Source organism: Nerophis lumbriciformis, linkage group LG19, assembly GCF_033978685.3.
Source record: "Nerophis lumbriciformis linkage group LG19, RoL_Nlum_v2.1, whole genome shotgun sequence".
In the NCBI taxonomy this organism is placed as follows: domain Eukaryota; kingdom Metazoa; phylum Chordata; class Actinopteri; order Syngnathiformes; family Syngnathidae; genus Nerophis; species Nerophis lumbriciformis.
This window is the reverse complement of record NC_084566.2, coordinates 23,151,625-23,168,962: the sequence shown is the minus strand read 5'-3', so window position 1 is coordinate 23,168,962 and position 17,338 is coordinate 23,151,625. Positions and strand designations below refer to the sequence as shown.

Genomic DNA, 17,338 nt, shown 5'->3' with positions numbered 1-17,338 from the left:
GTTTTTCTTTTTTGTCTCCATAGACAAAACTTTTTGTTTCTTTGTTTGTTTTTATACCTTTTGCCATGATAGCAGTAATTGCACATACAGTAGGCGTTCTTCATCTTTTAGTTTTCTGGTGGCACGTAAGCGTTCACATCGGCTTCCGTCTTTTTAACGAATGGGGAAAGGGGGAGTGACGTATGCCATGAAGCAAGTCAGCACATTTGTAGTGTTTTGTGTGGCACCCTCCTCAAAGTCGCTAAGTTCCAGTAAAAGTGACTCAGACCCACTCAGGACATGACAGACGTGTCATTCAACTAGTTGTAAGTCCATGCATCATCCCAAAAGTTACGAAAATATTTTATGAAGGTTGAAAAGTTACTCAGTGCTGCTTTAAAGTACCAGTATAATGAAAAAAATAAATAGGGATGTCCGATAAAGGCTTTTTGCCGATATCCGATATTGTCCAACTCTTTAATTACCGATACCAATATCAACCGATACCGATACCGATATATACAGTCGTGGAATTAACACATTATTATGCCTAATTTGGACAACCATGTATGGTGAAGATAAGGTCCTTTTTAAAAAAAAAATTAATAAAATAAAATAAGATAAATAAATTAAAAACATTTTCTTGAATAAAAAGAAAGTAAAACAATATAAAAACAGTTACATAGAAACTAGTAATTAATGAAAATGAGTAAAATTAACTGTTAAAGGTTAGTACTATTAGTGGACCAGCAGCACGCACAATCATGTGTGCTTACGGACTGTATCCCTTGCAGACTGTATTGATATATATTGATATATAATGTAGGAACCAGGATATTAATAACAGAAGGAAGCAACCCTTTTGTGTGAATGAGTGTAAATGGGGGAGGGAGGTTTTTTGGGTTGGTGCACTAATTGTAAGTGTATCTTGTGTTTTTTATGTTGATTTAATAAAAAAATAAAAACAACAACAAAAAAAAAACCGATACCGATAATAACAAAAATTATACCAATAATTTCCAATATTACATTTTAAAGCATTTATCGGACAGCTCTAAAAATAAGTTGTCTTTATATGCTGAATTGTGTTTCATTTGATACGTTGAACCATATCCAATTAATATTCCAATCTGCAAAGTATGTGAAAATATCGTCTGAAAATCCAGAAAAAAACACAATTTCAAACGCCCAAAAAGATGCTTGCTTTTGGCAAAAAAAATGTAAACCGTTCCCAAGGATTGTGATTATTTCCTCATCTATTGTAAACTTTATGTGAGCGTCTCGACGGCCGGCAACTGTCGCGTTACGTTAGTAAAGCTTCGGTTACATTGGTGCCGTGACCCGGATGAGAGTGTGGTTTAGGGAGTCGAGTGTAACGGGGGCCAGCCAGTGTGGCTGTGCCAGGTGTACATGAGTAAACCTTACTCCCTGACAACTTTAAAGAGCTTCAAGAATAGTGCTGGCAGCTGGGCTTTTAGCCCAGTGGTCAGCACACTCGCCTCCCCGTGAATGGGATAAAGGCATGGGTTCGAACCAGCTGCGCTACAACTGTACAGTGTTTTAATGTATTTATTATGGTTATTTTGTATGTCTTCTTGTTTGGCACTTAGCAATACTGCTGCATGAGAATGTGTTTCACAAAAGCTTAATCTGTTTAGCAGCGGCTTCTGTGGCTTGTTGCTCATCCTCCTTGGGTTCCGGCTCAAAAATATAAAGTTCGAAAACATAATTTGTCCCCAAAATATTGTTGTTGTCTCTGACGAAGTGATTAGTAATTGTTGTTGTTGAAAGAAACTGTGGTTCCCACATGCACGTCTCAAATCACGTGACTGGCTTGCTCCTTATCTTACAAAATGGCTCGGGAATCTCCGTGAGATTTATATTATTTTGATTATTTACTCGCAAACCTTTTGTCTTTTGGTGTCATAAATCAGATATGATAATTGCTTCAATTTAGTGTCAACCTGTCTTTCCATTATACTGATACCTTATTAGGAAGAAAAAAAAGTGACAGTAATAATTTTAAATCCTTTATTTTGGTATAAAAAAAATTTTTACTTTTCCTTAGTACTTTCTACAACTATTTTTATTATTTCAATAATCTTTCTTTCAACCAATGGTAGTGACACAAACTAATAATATTAATAATAACAGTAATAATAATATAATAAAACTAGATGAGGCAATTCCTGAAGGAATTGTGTGTGAATGCTCCAATGCTGAAGTTGAACTGAAATCCTGGAATATCTTTAGAATTGTTGAAAGGGAGCACCCAATTCCCAAACAGGCTGAATATTTTGAAGTTGGAACAGTTTGAATCAGATGAAAAATGTGGGAGTTGTGGAACTTTGAAAAATGTCCCATTCTTTTCAATGGGAATTTCCCCCAAAATTTGGGAATTTCGGGAAAAGCTGGAATTTTTGGGAAAATGGTAAAAAAAACTTGAATGAGTTCAAACGATTGGGGATGGAATTGAAATCGGTCGAGAAATGTTGAGGTAGTAACATGTTGAATTGAGAAATGGTATTACGGTATTCCTGGAATTTCGGGAAAACCGGGAATTTTTCCAGTTTAAAAAACAACTTTGTTTTTTGTCCTGATTAAAAGGAATGTTTTGACGGTGGAACGGTTGAAATGCGTTGAAAAATGTGGAAGGAGTAGTGGCCAGAAAAAAGGGTGGAAATAGGGCTTTGGAAAACCAGGAATTCTGGAAAATCCTGGAATTTTTTTGAACTTGGAAAAAAAGTAGTTTAAATTTCCAGGATGGTGGAATGTGTTGAATGGTTTGAATCGGTTTAAAAATTTGGAAATGTTGGAAGTTTAAAAAATGGCCAGTTCATTTTGAATGGGAAAAATGTCCCGGAAAACCTGAATTTCTGGGAATTTTTGGAATTTGTCAAGGGAAAGCACGCGATTCCCGAATAGGCTGAACAGTTTGAAGTTGGAACGGTTTGAATCGGGTGAAAAATGTGGAAGGCAGAGCGCGCCAAAATCTGGAGAAGAAGAATAATAATAAATAGATGCATGTGTGTGAATGTTTTGGAGCATTCACACAATGAAATAATAATATAATACAATACAATATAATGTATTACGCTATTATATAATATAATATTACAACGTTAGGTTAAAGCAATACTGTATTTTATAAAATGTGACTCACTTTCAAATCAAATCCAAAGTTGACAATTAAAAAAGCTAGGGATGATGTTTGATAAGAAATTATCGAGTTCGAGCCTATTATCGAATCCTCTTATCGAACCGGTTCCTTATCGATTCTCTTATCGAGTCTAGATAGGTTGTTGTATATGGAAAAAAAAAAACACAATATTTGGTTTAACAAAAGCTCACTTTTATTATATAAGAAAAAAATAAAATCTAATAAATAAATAAATATTGACTGTTACCCCCCTAAAAAAAAAAAAAAAAAAAATATTGACTGTTGTTACCCAAAGTATATTAAGTGGGATTTTTCAGAAAAACAAATATATACAGTAACACAAAAACAACCTGTCTCTGTGATCACTATAGGTGTATAAATAATAATATAGTGTTAAATAAAATCAGTCCCTTGGGCACAAAACTGAAAATAATACAGCTCTCCAAAAAGTGCACTTCTGCTGCTATTTGACATAACTGTTTGTTATGATGCTTTGACATTTTTGAACTTTATTTCTTTATTGAAAGAAAATTCTATGAAGAGAAAAGTGGTTACAATGCTAAAAAATGAAAAGTTAAAGCTAAAAAAAGAAATACACTTTATTGAGTTAACATTATTTCTTTATAGGGGGAAAGATGTGATGTTTTGAGCTAGGGAAAAGTGTTGTTGCATGTCGCCACCCGGCAGCTAAGAATGAGGTTATGAGCACGCTGTGAAAGTAAACGTCAAGAACTCAGCCAACACGCCTCGTCTGCATTATTTATAATTAGACAGACAACACATATACAGTGTGATTTAGTTTTGTTTACAAGGAAAGAAAAACAAAAGTTAAATAAGGGAGATATGTTGTATCAATATGTATGTGCTGCGGTTGCTTTAAGAACGTTGCCACAGCTGCCGTAAAGGAGGTGCGTTGCTAGCCTGGTTGCTATGTTTCCGGTTGGTCGTAAAAGTGTTCGTCATGTGTTTGTACCCTGCTGAAATCTCTCAGTAAAGTTATTCATTGGATTATACCTTTTGTTTTGAACTTTATTACACCTTGGAGCGCTTTTTCCGGTCCATTGTTTTTCCTGCTTTCGCTATCTGCGCCTAATGACTGAGCTACGTGACGTCATTTCTTGTGATGTCTCACGGGGCATTTCTGGTCGGGACAAGATTCGTTCCCAGGGATTCGAATAAAGAACCAACTCTTTTTCCTTACTATAGTGGTCTCGATAACGGGTACCGGTTCTCAAAAAGGGATTTGAGTCCGAGGACTCGGTTCTTTTCTTATCGAACAACCGGGAAAATCGGTTTTGAGTATCATCCCTAAAAAAAGCACTTTAAAGGGGAAAATTATCACCAGACTTATGTAAGCGTCAATATATATATCTTGATGTTGCAGAAAAAAGACCATATATTTTTTTAACCGATTTCCGAACTCTAAATGGGTGAATTGTGGCGAATTAAACGCCTTTCTAATATTCGCTCTCGGAGTGATGACGTCACAACGTGGCGTCACATCGGGAAGTAATCCGCCATTTTCTCAAACACCGAGTCAAATCAGCTCTGTTATTTTCCGTTTTTTTCGACTGTTTTCCGTACCTTGGAGACATCATGCCTCGTCGGTGTGTTGTCGGAGGGTGTAACAACACGAACAGAGACGGATTCAAGTTGCACCAGTGGCCCAAAGATGCGAAAGTGGCAAGAAATTGGACGTTTGTTCCGCACACTTTACCGACGAAAGCTATGCTACGACAGAGATGGCAAGAATGTGTGGATATCCTGCGACACTCAAAGCAGATGCATTTCCAACAATAAAGTCAAAGAAATCTGCCGCCAGACCCCCATTGAATCTGCCGGAGTGTGTAAGCAATTCAGGGACAAAGGACCTCGGTAGCACAGCAAGCAATGGCGGCAGTTTGTTCCCGCAGACAAGCGAGCTAAACCCCCTATCGACCCTAGCTTCCCTGGCCTGCTGACATCAACTCCAAAACTGGACAGATCAGCTTTCAGGAAAAGAGCACGGATGAGGGTATGTCTCCAGAATATATTAATTGATGAAAATTGGGCTGTCTGCACTCTCAAAGTGCATGTTGTTGCCAAATGTATTTCATATGCCTAGTTCATAGTTGTTAGTTTCCTTTAATGCCAAACAAACACATACCAATCGTTGGTTAGAAAGCGATCGCCGAATTCGTCCTCGCTTTCTCCCGTGTCGCTGGCTGTCGTGTCGTTTTCGTCGGTTTCGCTTGCATACGGTTCAAACCGATATGGCTCAATAGCTTCAGTTTCTTCTTCAATTTCATTTTCGCTACCTGCCTCCACACTACAACCATCCGTTTCAATACATTCGTAATCTGTTGAATCGCTTAAGCCGCTGAAATCCGAGTCTGAATCCGAGCTAATGTCGCTATAGCTTGCTGTTCTTTCCGCCATGTTTGTTTGTGTTGGCTTCACTATGTGACGTCACAGGAAAATGGACGGGTGGTTAAAATCAGGCACTTTGAATCTTTTTTTAGGGATATTGCGTGATGGGTAAAATTTTGAAAAAAAATTCAAAAATATAATAAGCCACTGGGAACTGATTTGAATGGTTTTAACCATTCTGAAATTGTGATAATGTTCCCCTTTAAAAGTCACTGCTGTATTACTTAGTATTGTGGATATGTCTTCTAATACATTAGAATGGGTTTTACTTTTGTCGACAACGTTGCCACAAAACCTTTCAGGTAACCATCCACGGTCAAGGTGAAGGAGCATGTGCGTAATAATACTAATAATGAAAATAAATTGCGAGATAAATCTGTGTTTATAATTAATGCAATCATTTCTTTAGATTAATCACATGAGTTAGCTTGATATTTTTTAACTGCCCTAATTCTAATACCAATATTCATAAAGCATATTATTATGAAAACTACTGTTGACTAATTTCTATTTCAGCTGCATGAATTGAAGAAGAACAATCATTAAACCGACTTGAGCATCATTAAAGCCTTGTTGACTGCATTTGGAAGATGACAAATTGCCTCTCAAAATTGATGGATGGACTAATAATGGCGTGGCTAAACAATGACCATCTGACGGAATAAAACAAAACCACTTCCTGCAGGTGAAACTAAGATATAACAGCTGATGGTGGAGGGCTTTCAGAAGCAGGCCCCACCCCCCGTCAGAGGGATCAATGCACATAAATGGAAAAGGTCACAGACCTTTGACATCTTCTTTCAAGCGGGGGAGGGTTTGAAACCTTTGTAGGAACGGCTTTAATGATCCAATTGTCCACTGTGTCATGTTTCCTCATACAGTAATCATACAGTTTGCATTCAAATTGAGCCAAAAAACGCGCTTGCCATATATTTACTGCAAGTGACGCATCCAGCTGCCTCGCTTCGTTCTTCAACATCTGTTTTGACCTGCTGTACATTGTCAACCTCCCCTTCTCCTCTGCAGACGTTATCTGACACTACTTTCTGTGCTCAAGATGACGACCTTGGACAAGCCAAAGCATTCTGTCAAATGTTGGCGGAGAAAGCTCGCAGATATCATTAGCTTATATTGAATTCTTGGTGATGGGTTACTCCTTGAAAATAAACACAAGTATCACGCTCTGTTTTCTGCAGACGTGGGGGAACAAACTGTTCTTTGCTCTGCTAAAAAAAAAAAAGGTTTGCAAGCATATTGGGAAACATTTGACAGATCAGCCTGAGATGTAATCATTACCTTTAACCATTTATAGGCCATCCATTGAAATATCCTTGTCAATTATTGGAAGGCTCTTTACACTCCACACCAGAAATGGATCCTTAGCTCTAAAAAAAGGGCCCTAATTTCCTGATGTTTATAAATGGAAAAAGAAACAAGCATAAAATACATTACCAACACCAAACCGACTGCAGTTAACAAGAAAATGCCGATGTCTGGACTTGTTCCATGGACAACATTTATACAAAATACTATACAAACAAGAATATTTGTAATGAAATATTATTTGGCAAATAAGTAATAGAACCATTTCAAAATGGGTTACAAAGCTCTTAATTAGGCTGCTGATCATACACTAATTTACTATTTATATTAGGTTTACTTTCTGTACAACAAAAATATTGATCTTACCACTGTAGTATCGACCATTTACTGATACTATACTAGGTATCGTTACTTTCGATGTTTGTATCAAACCGCACACCTTTTTTTACAATAAAAAGCTCTAGCTTTCTGTTAGCTTATCCCAATACTTAGACTCTACTTGGTATCGTTACTGTTGATATTTATATTGATCCACCAACCTTTGTTTACATTTAAGAGCTCTAACTAAGCGGTTACTTATTCATATACTGATACTATACTTGGTATCGATACTCTCGATATTTGTATCCATCCACTCATCTCCGTTTACATTCAAGAGTTCTAGCTTAGGCCCCGTTTACACTGAGCCGGATAAGGTTAAATTAGGGTAAATCGCACCTAACCTTATCCGTGTCCACACACAACAATGCCACCGTTTAAGACCCCCGCCCTCCTCCGTCCGCCGGTGCAACGCGACCTAGAATGCCTGCGCGGAAAATGTGTCACCTCCAGTGTTGCTTTGTGTGCAAGTTCTTAAATGTAACTTATCTGAACAATATCCAGTGTTGTGGTATTTCAATTAACTGGAATCCAGTGTGCTACTCAGTGGCCTAGTGGTTAGAGTGTCCGCCCTGAGATCGGTAGGTCGTGAGTTCAAACCCCGGCCGTGTCATACCAAAGACTATAAAAATGGAACCCATTACCTCCCTGTTTGGCACTCAGCATCAAGGGTTGGAATTGGGGGTTAAATCACCAAAATGATTCCCGGGCGCGGCATCGTTGTTGCCCTCACCTCCCAGGGGGTGATCAAGGGGATGGGTCAAATGCAGAAGACAAATTTCACCACACCTAGTGACTGTGTGACAATCATTGGTACTTTAACTTTAACTTTATATTGTGTAAACAATGTGACAAAGAACATTTTACATCAATCAAACTAGGGATCTAGATATCTGGTCAGGACACTCATCACTCTTTTGCCTTCACCTTCATTGTCCATTCCTTTTTGGTGACTTTATATACTCTGGACCTAGACATAGCGTCCGCGACATACATGGCGGACAATAACTGATACAGTCTGCGTTGCCAGTCCAAATGCATTCGCCGTTTTCCTCGACGGCCAGGTAATACAAAGCACACACTAACTTTTTTATCACAGCCATGGGAGCTTGCATTCTCGTTGTCTCTCCTTCGACATATGGACAAAGTTTTTCGCTAAGTAGAAACACAGCTGACCTCGACATTGGAAAGTTCTCTTGCCGTCTGAGAAGTGTTGTATCCCAAATAGCTGCAATCGCTTTCTCTTAAGGTATTCATGTGTGATTTCCACAAGCGTCCGTACATGTAGAAGAAGGAGAAACAAGGGCATGTCTGGATGACTCGCCTTCATATTTCCAGTGTTTACCTCCGAGTTATGAAACCGCTTTATTATGAAGTTGGCTGTGACGTGTTCTTTCTGACGTCACTTCCTGTGTGGGCGTGGTCTTTCTGGCATCACTTCCTCCTCGAACTCACTTTGTAAACGATCAATGAGTCCATACAAAGCTAAGTGCCGGAGATTCAAGAAATACACGGCTGACTTACCCGTGTAAAAATTTGTCCGAGGAGGGTTACCTTAAACGCTGGTTTAGGGTGGCTGAAACGAGGCCTAGGCTAAATAATTATTTGATTAAACGACTTTGTGTAGACATGGCCTTAGTGGTTAGCATATTTGACTACTATGTGTGTTGTAGCATGTTTAGATATTCCTCACTATTTCACATTGAGTTGAGGACACGTTCATTTGCTTGCCGTTGTAAAATTTGCGGGACACAGCTAGAATGTGTCATCACCACTAGGGATATCCGATAATGGCTTTTTGCCGATATCCGATATTCCAATATTGTCCAACTCTTTAATTATCGAAACCGATATCAACCGATACCGATATCAACCGATACATGCAGTCGTGGTATTAACACATTATTATGCCTAATTTGGACAATCAGGTATGGTGAAGATAAGGTACTGTTGAAAAAGATTAATAAAATAAGATAAATAAATTAAAAATATTTTTTGAATAAAAAAGAAAGTAAAACAATATAAAAACAGTTACATAGAAACCAGTAATTAATGAAAATGAGTAAAATTAACTGTTAAAGGTTAGTACTATTAGTGGCCCAGCAGCACGCACAATCATGTGTGCTTACGGACTGTATCCCTTGCAGACTGTATTGATATATATTGATATATAATGTAGGAACCAGAATATTAATAACAGAAGGAAACAACCCTTTTGTGTGAATGAGTGTAAATGGGGGAGGGAGGTTTTTTGGGTTGGTGCACTAATTGTAAGTGTATCTTGTGTTTTTTATGTTGATTTAATAAAAATTAAAAAAAAATAAAAAAAACCGATACCGATAATAAAAAAACCGATACCGATAATTTCCGATATTACATTTTAACGCATTTATCGGCCGATAATATCGGCAGGCCGATATTATCGGACATCTCTAATCACCACACATTTTCATGACATAAAAATATTCTTAAAAGCTTTATCTTCAGCTACATTTGTGTAATTTAAATCTTATATTGTCTACACCGCACAACACTAACAAACACCAATATTCCTAACAAACAAACCAGTGCATAAATGTATTCTTACGAAAAAAGGCAAATGTCTTCTAAATATACTGTAAGTACAGGGGTACCTCTGGAAACGATTACCCCAGCTTTTCTGAATAGGAGCATCCCTCAGCTAATTGTTATGCTTACGCACATAAATTCATGAAACCGCTGAACATAAACTCACAACAAATTACACACCTGCAAATCAGTCTGACTTCTGCTGTTGCCGTATCCGTAATACGCTGATAGGGAGAAGTTTTTATTTACACGATTAGTCGGGTGTGTCTTGACCTCTTCCGAACCCCTGAGCCCAACTCACCGAACCCCTAGGGTTCGATCGAACCCAGGTTAAGAACCACTGACCTAGAATCATCATACTGGTGTGATTATATGCATCAAGTGTTAATTCAAGGCTAAGGCAAAATATCAAGATATCGTGTATCGTGACATGGACTTAAAATATCGAGATATTAATAAAAGGCCATATCGCCCAGCCCTATTATAAAGATATGTGCTCTTGAAAACCAGCGTCTTCTGCAGTGGATTATTTTTTTGGTCTATTTCTTTTGTCAGAGGTACACATTACGGGAAAATAATCAATACAAGTGTCCACTGCTGGAGGATATTGAAAACATAAATATGTATTTTTTTGAAGATACTTATGGAATACCCACTCAGGCTACAAAGACTAGAATATCTCAATGTGTAGTAAAGATATTTTGTGGAAAAAAAAAAAAACAGAAACACCGAGGAAACATTCCAAACCTCCCCCAAACTTTGAGGAGCACCTGTTTAGTTCATCCACACTATGTTAAAACAAGTGTGAAACAATAGCACTAATCCCTCTGACTAAAATGGTGGCCCTTCTAACCATCTGTACTGAAAGGCTCAAGAGGAGCATCTGCCTGCCTCCCTCATGGTTGTTTTGCCATCTAATGATCAGCGAGGGTGTTGCGAGTAATAGATTTGCCCTTTACGGATCAATATTTCAAATGTCTTGAGAGTACGCCGAGGCTAACGGAGAAACCAAAGCCTCTTCCCAGTGTCGCGGCCCTCTTGGCAATCTATCCAAATGACTCGGCTTTTGTTATGACACCAAATACACATCAGAGTGAGGCATCGCCCTGCCGCTGTGTCACAACAGACACAATACAAGAGACTAGAGAGAGCATTTCTGCATGATGTCAGCAAAACATGTGTTCTAAAACGCTGGCTTTTATAAAATATTGGGTGAAAATAGGCAAACCCGCTCCTCTGGAGATAATTACTGAGTGCAAAATGTAAAGTCACATAGTCATATTGAGCTTTTTCCTGGGAGATTTGTGTCCAACTGTAAATCACTGCGGTGACTGAGGGCTGCGGTTGGTGTGTTGAGTGTTAAAAAGAACATCAGACTGTGTGCTTCTGTCAGGATGCTACATTACTTACAAACGTACTCTATCGTAGAAGATGTTACTTGAACAATATCATCACCAAACACTTCATTTAGCACTGAAAAAAGGGGCACTGTTTACTTTTTTCGGTCCATTTATTACCGTTTATGGAACCATTATGGAACCGGGTTTCAGTGCCCATCCATGCTCATTGTTATTATTATTTTTAACACAATCTCCGTTTACCATTTTCTTTCAAACACAAGCATTGGGTATAGACAATATCAATACAGATTTTAATACTACCGTTCTATCGTGTTGATGTCACATTCTAGCTGTGTCCCGCACATTTGACAGTGACAAGTGAACAAAGGCGTCCTCAACGCACTGTAGCATTCTCGCCAGCGGCTAATGTGCCTCCACAGTGAAAAACCACTTTAAAGTCAGCAATCCGGGGCTCCATGGCTTTACCATTTATGGAAAAACGTCACAAGTTGTGCAAAATTCCAAATGGCTCGTTGTTTTCAAATTTGCGGGACTTATGCAGATCCCAAATACACAAAAACAAGTGCTAATAAGTTAAAAAAAAAAGAGTTGGTTTTGCACGATAGGATCCCATTAAATCACAACCAATAGTTTTTGAAAGACATTGAAGAACCTTTAACGTACAGTCGTGGTCAAAAGTTTACATACGCTTGTAAAGAACATAATGTCATGGCTGTCTTGAGTTTCCAATAATTTCTACAACTCTTATTTTTTTGTGATACAGTGATTGGAGCACATAGTTGTTTGTCACAAATAAACATTCATGAAGTTTGCTTGGTATTGTGGCCAAACAGCTACATTTTTTTTCATCTGACATCACAAGGACAAAGATAAGACCTTCTGGAGGAAAGTTCTGTGGTCATATGAAACAAAAATTGAGCTGTTAGGCCACAATTCCCAGCAATATGTTTGGAGGAGAAAAGGTGAGGCCTTTAATCCCAGGAACACCACACCTACCGTCAAGCATGGTGGTGGTAGTGTTATGCTCTGTTCCTGTTTTGCTGCCAATGGAACTGGTGCTTTACAGAGAGTAAATGGGACCATGAAAAAGTTGCCTTCAGTGACAATCTACAATGTAAATAGTCATGAATATAAAGAAAACGCATTGAAATGAGAAGGTGTGTCCAAACTTCTGGCCTGTACTGTATATCGTTATTGCAGGAGGCTGCTATATATATCGCGATATAGATTTTAGGCCATATCGCTATCCCTACACAAGCATGTCTTATGCTTTAGAAATGAACTTTCAAGAAGAAACACCCGATCAAGCAAAGGTAAGAACACACACAGGTTAAAAGAGATGTCTCCTTCAAGGCGAGAGAGAGAGAGAAAAAAGCTGCCATGGTGAGCGATTTTACGGGGACCCTTACTTATCTCTGCCCAGATTAATCCCAATTGTTTACGAGGAACAAAGACAACCAGTGAGGAAACCAGTATCCCCCTCCCACCCCCAAAAGGGCCAGATGGTCAGCGTTCAGAGCCCCTGACCCCTCCAGTCCTTGCCCTCTTTGACAGGGCTGCACACGCTCTTGAAGAGATAGGCCACCCAACGACCGCTCAATGGGGCGTGTGTTTGCAGGATAATGCTGAACGCCATTGACCAACTTAACCTTTACAGTCGTTTGTTGGGCAGACTTAACTAAAGTGGTCGATTTGGTTCAGTACACATTTGTCGTCATACCGTTGGGCCTTTTCATAAGCTTTTCTAGTTTGATGTTGGGAGAAACTAAACACCTGGTCCTTCATTGATTGGTCTGATCCGGGTTTAACGATCCATTAATGTATTGTGGTGAAATGAACTGAACTGTATCTCACAATTTTACAGTAATTCAGTACCTCGGTTTATGTAAATATTCCGTTCCAAAGTGCCTGATGAAGACTGAATAGCAGGGATGTTCCAATCAGGGTTTTATTCTGCTGATTCCGGTACCAATCATCCATGAGTGAGATTGGCCAATTAACTGTACATTTTTTCAAAGTATTTATGGTGATTGCTATTGCCAGTTTAACAATATCAACTCAATATTTACTAATATGTGATATTAACTCATGCTTACCTGCTAAACGCTAAGCACTGACTACATGCGCTCTGAATACACACTGCTGATTGGCTGTTACCGCTCTGTTTGTAACCAATCAGATGGTTGTGTGGGTGGGACAATGCTGGGTGCTGTGTAGAGTACTGACAGACACAGAGGCAGAAGGAAGCGGAGGCGGCTACTTAATATGTTCGTGTGGAAACTCGTTCGGTACACCTCCGAACCGAACCGAAACGGTTCAATACAAATACACGTACCGTTACACCCCTACCATTTATTGTTGCATCCCTCGTCCATTAACAAGTAAAAAGTCAAGGGGGGTCACGGCATGTTCTTGCCGCAAATGTTGGTCAATTTTTTGGCCATTACGGCGAAAGACGAAGGAGGTCGCGGCACTTGTCGCAGTTGCCGCGGTTAAATTCGAGCCCTGACAAGATAGTGTTTTCAATTTAGAAAAAAATTATAATAATATGACCCCTTTCATGCGCCTTATAATCGGGTGCACCTTTTGTATGAAAATAGACGTAACGAGACCCGCTCATCGGCAGAGTACCCTATGGTCCGGAAAATACGGTAACTGCAATAAACGAGGGATGACTGTATTATGTACCAGAATGTGCAACGATCTTTTGATTTAACTAAAATAAATAAATAATTAAATAAAATAACCTCATTCTTAGCTGCCGGGTAGCGACATGCAACAACACTTTTCGGGGCTACCGCGCATGCTGGGTAGTGTAGTTGTTATATTCCCTAGCCGAGCTCATAACATCACATCTTTCCCCCTATAAAGAAATAATGTTAACTCAATAAAGTGTTGTTGTTTTTTTTACTTTTCCATTTTTAGCATTGTAACCACATTTGCTAACAACTTTTCTCTTCATAGAACTTTCTTTCAATAAAGAAATAAAGTGCAAAAATGTCAAAGCATCATAACAAACAGTTATGTCAAATAGCAGCAGAAGTGCACTTTTTGGAGAGCTGTATTATTTTCAGTTTTGTGCCCAAGGGACTGATTTTATTTAACACTATATTATTATTTATACATCTATAGTGATCACAGAGACAGGTTGTTTTTGTGTTACTGTATATATTTGTTTTTCTGAAAAATCCCACTTAATATACTTTGGGTAACAACAGTCAATATTTATTTATTTTTATTTATTTTTTTAGGCGGGTAACAGTCAATATTTATTTATTTATTAGATTTTATTTTTTTCTTATATAATAAAAGTGAGCTTTTGTTAAACCAAATATTGTGTGTTTTTTTTTCCATATACAACAACCTATCTGGACTCGATAAGAGAATCGATAAGGAATCGGTTCGATAAGAGGATTCGATAATAGGCTCGAACTCGATCATTTCTTATTAAACATCATCCCTACTCCCACGGCACACCAGACTGTATCTCACGGCGGCATAGTGGTTGGAAAACACTGGTCTATAGAATGTGTCGCGGGCCACTAAAAATCGCTCTGCGGGCCGCACTTTGGACACCCCTGGCTTTAGGCGGTGATCTGAATGGTGCAGACATTCAGTCACAGTGCATCAAATGTTGCTCTTATGCTAAATTAATGCTCTACCAAAATGCACGTCATTTGCTTTAGTTGCCAGAATCGACTTTTTGTGTGCACATTTAAACTCCAGAAGTTTTCCAAAAAAGTACAGGAGGAAGGATGGGAGTGGAGTGGGTTTTTAAGGGGGGGAGCAGAAGGAATGCAACCTTTAGGAACCCAACTAGCCATAAGGAATGGCAGATTAAGCAGTCAGGACAGACTGGTTTGCCTGTAATTACAATGACAAACCATCTCCACGCTCGCCTTTATCTGATATGGCTTTATCTGCCTTGCCTGTTTCAACACCAAAGCCTCCAGGCAGCATTAAATCACACTTGACATGACTTTGTTTCGCAAAGATTCATGGGCTCATGAGAGAATTTTACTAGCAGGGAGATAAAAGCTCGGGTCAGCCCTGCAAGGAGGTCAACAATGCATTGGCTTCACTTTGGCAGCCATGACACTGATATGACACGTGAATCAACATGTTACTCCACGCAGAGGGGAGGGGGCGGGGTGTACTGTAAGAAGTCCTTTTACGTTTCCTAAAAGTAGCATTACAAAAACACGCTGTTCACGCGTGAATCCACGTCTGCGACCCTTCGTCATGCAACCGCAGCTAGTTTGAGACTAACTCGTAAAAAAAAAAAGCGTGCTTCTTGCCTTACCTGGCCTGGTCCCACGCAAAGATGCGTTCAGGTGTCCGCGTCCGAGACTTTCGAGTCCGCGTCCGTGGCTGAGTTTCTTTTCTGCAGCTGATCACCGCCAGAGCGCTGTGACGTCATCGAGGCACCGCACGTCCGGAACGGTGCGAGATCGTTCTGCATCGAATCGAGAACATAGCGCTTTGTTTTTGTTCTTTTTTTCTCTCTTCTTTTTTTAATAACGACGTCGCGTCACTAGCGCACAGACATTGAACAAACAAGCATGTTTGATTATTGATTAATAGAATATAACAGAACAGAACGTGTAATTGTCATCAAACATAAGATCATGACGAAAATAATAATTATTTAATACAACATAACTGGAATTTAACCTGATGCTGCGCAGATACGGTACAACGTTATCTCGTGAGCAACTATTCAGCTACAAACTGTTTCCTCCTGCTGGTGAAAAGAACCAATTAATGACTTTCCATTGTGGATGACGCGCTTTACATTTTGTTAAATTTACAAATTGTTACTTTATTCATACAAGTCAAACATGTTTTGACAGATTTTCCATTAGGGAGTCTTTTTTTTTTTTTTAAGTCAAAATGTTGTGCAATTGTCAAGCGTGTCATTGCAAATAGGTCTTTAAAACTGTACGATGGCGCCCTCTGGTGGTTAACATACCAAACTGGCAGGATTTCAGCTGAAAGATGAACATTTCCTAAAATTATGACATAATGAGCATGGCATCAGAATCAGAATCTGTTTTGCTGGCCAATTATGTTTACACACTCTGTAGATTTGGAATGAATATGATTGTATATTAATGCAGTATGTAGAGATGGGAGTATTTTTATATTGTTTGTAGTTCTCCCATTATTTACACATTTTATATATATATATATATACAGTGGGGCAAAAAAGTATTTAGTCAGCCACCGATTGTGCAAGTTCTCCCACTTAAAATGATGACAGAGGTCTGTAATTTTCATCATAGGTACACTTCAACTGTGAGAGACAGAGTGTGAAAAAAAATCCAGGAATTCACATTGTAGGATTTTTAAAGAATTTATTTGTAAATCATGGTGGAAAATAAGTATTTGGTCACTTCAAACAAGGAAGATCTCTGGCTCTCACAGACCTGTAACTTCTTCTTTAAGAAGCTCTTCTGTCCTCCACTTGTTACTTGTATTAATGGCACCTGTTTGAACATGTTATCTGTATAAAAGACACCTGTCCACAGCCTCAAACAGTCAGACTCCAAACTCCACTATGGCCAAGACCAAAGAGCTGTCAAAGGACACTAGGAAAATAATTGTAGACCTGCACCAGACTGTGAAGAGTGAATCTACAATAGGCAAGCAGCTTGGTGTGAAAAAATCAACTGTGGGAGCAATTATCAGAAAATGGAAGACATAGAAGACCACTGATAATCTCCCTTGATCTGGGGCTCCACGCAAGATCTCATCCCGTGGGTTCAAAATGATCATGAGAACGGTGAGCAAAAATCCCAGAACCACACGGGGGGACCTGGTGAATGACCTGCAGAGAGCTGGGACCAAAGTAACAAAGGTTACCATCAGTAACACACTACGCCGACAGGGAATCAAATCCTGCAGTGCCAGACGTGTCCCCCTGCTTAAGCCAGTGCATGTCCAGGCCCGTCTGAAGTTTGCCAGAGAGCACATGGATGATACAGCAGAGGATTGGGAGAATGTCATGTGGTCAGATGAAACCAAAATAGAACTTTTTGGTATAAACTCAACTCGTCGTGTTTGGAGGAAGAAGAATACTGAGTTGGATCCCAAGAACACCATACCTACTGTGAAGCATGGGGGTTGAAACATCATGCTTTGGGGCTGTTTTTCTGCT

The 17,338-nt window shown here is 39.1% G+C and overlaps 1 protein-coding gene across 1 annotated transcript in view; it reads right to left on the bottom strand.

Moving 5' to 3' along the window:
- Nucleotides 1–17,338, bottom strand: part of greb1l (GREB1 like retinoic acid receptor coactivator) — a 126,295-nt gene that overhangs the window by 97,659 nt on the left and 11,298 nt on the right. Inside the window, exon 2 of the mRNA XM_061979270.2 lies at nt 15,482–15,634. The gene's annotated coding sequence lies outside the window, so the exon portion shown is untranslated. The remainder of the gene's footprint in view (nt 1–15,481; nt 15,635–17,338) is intronic.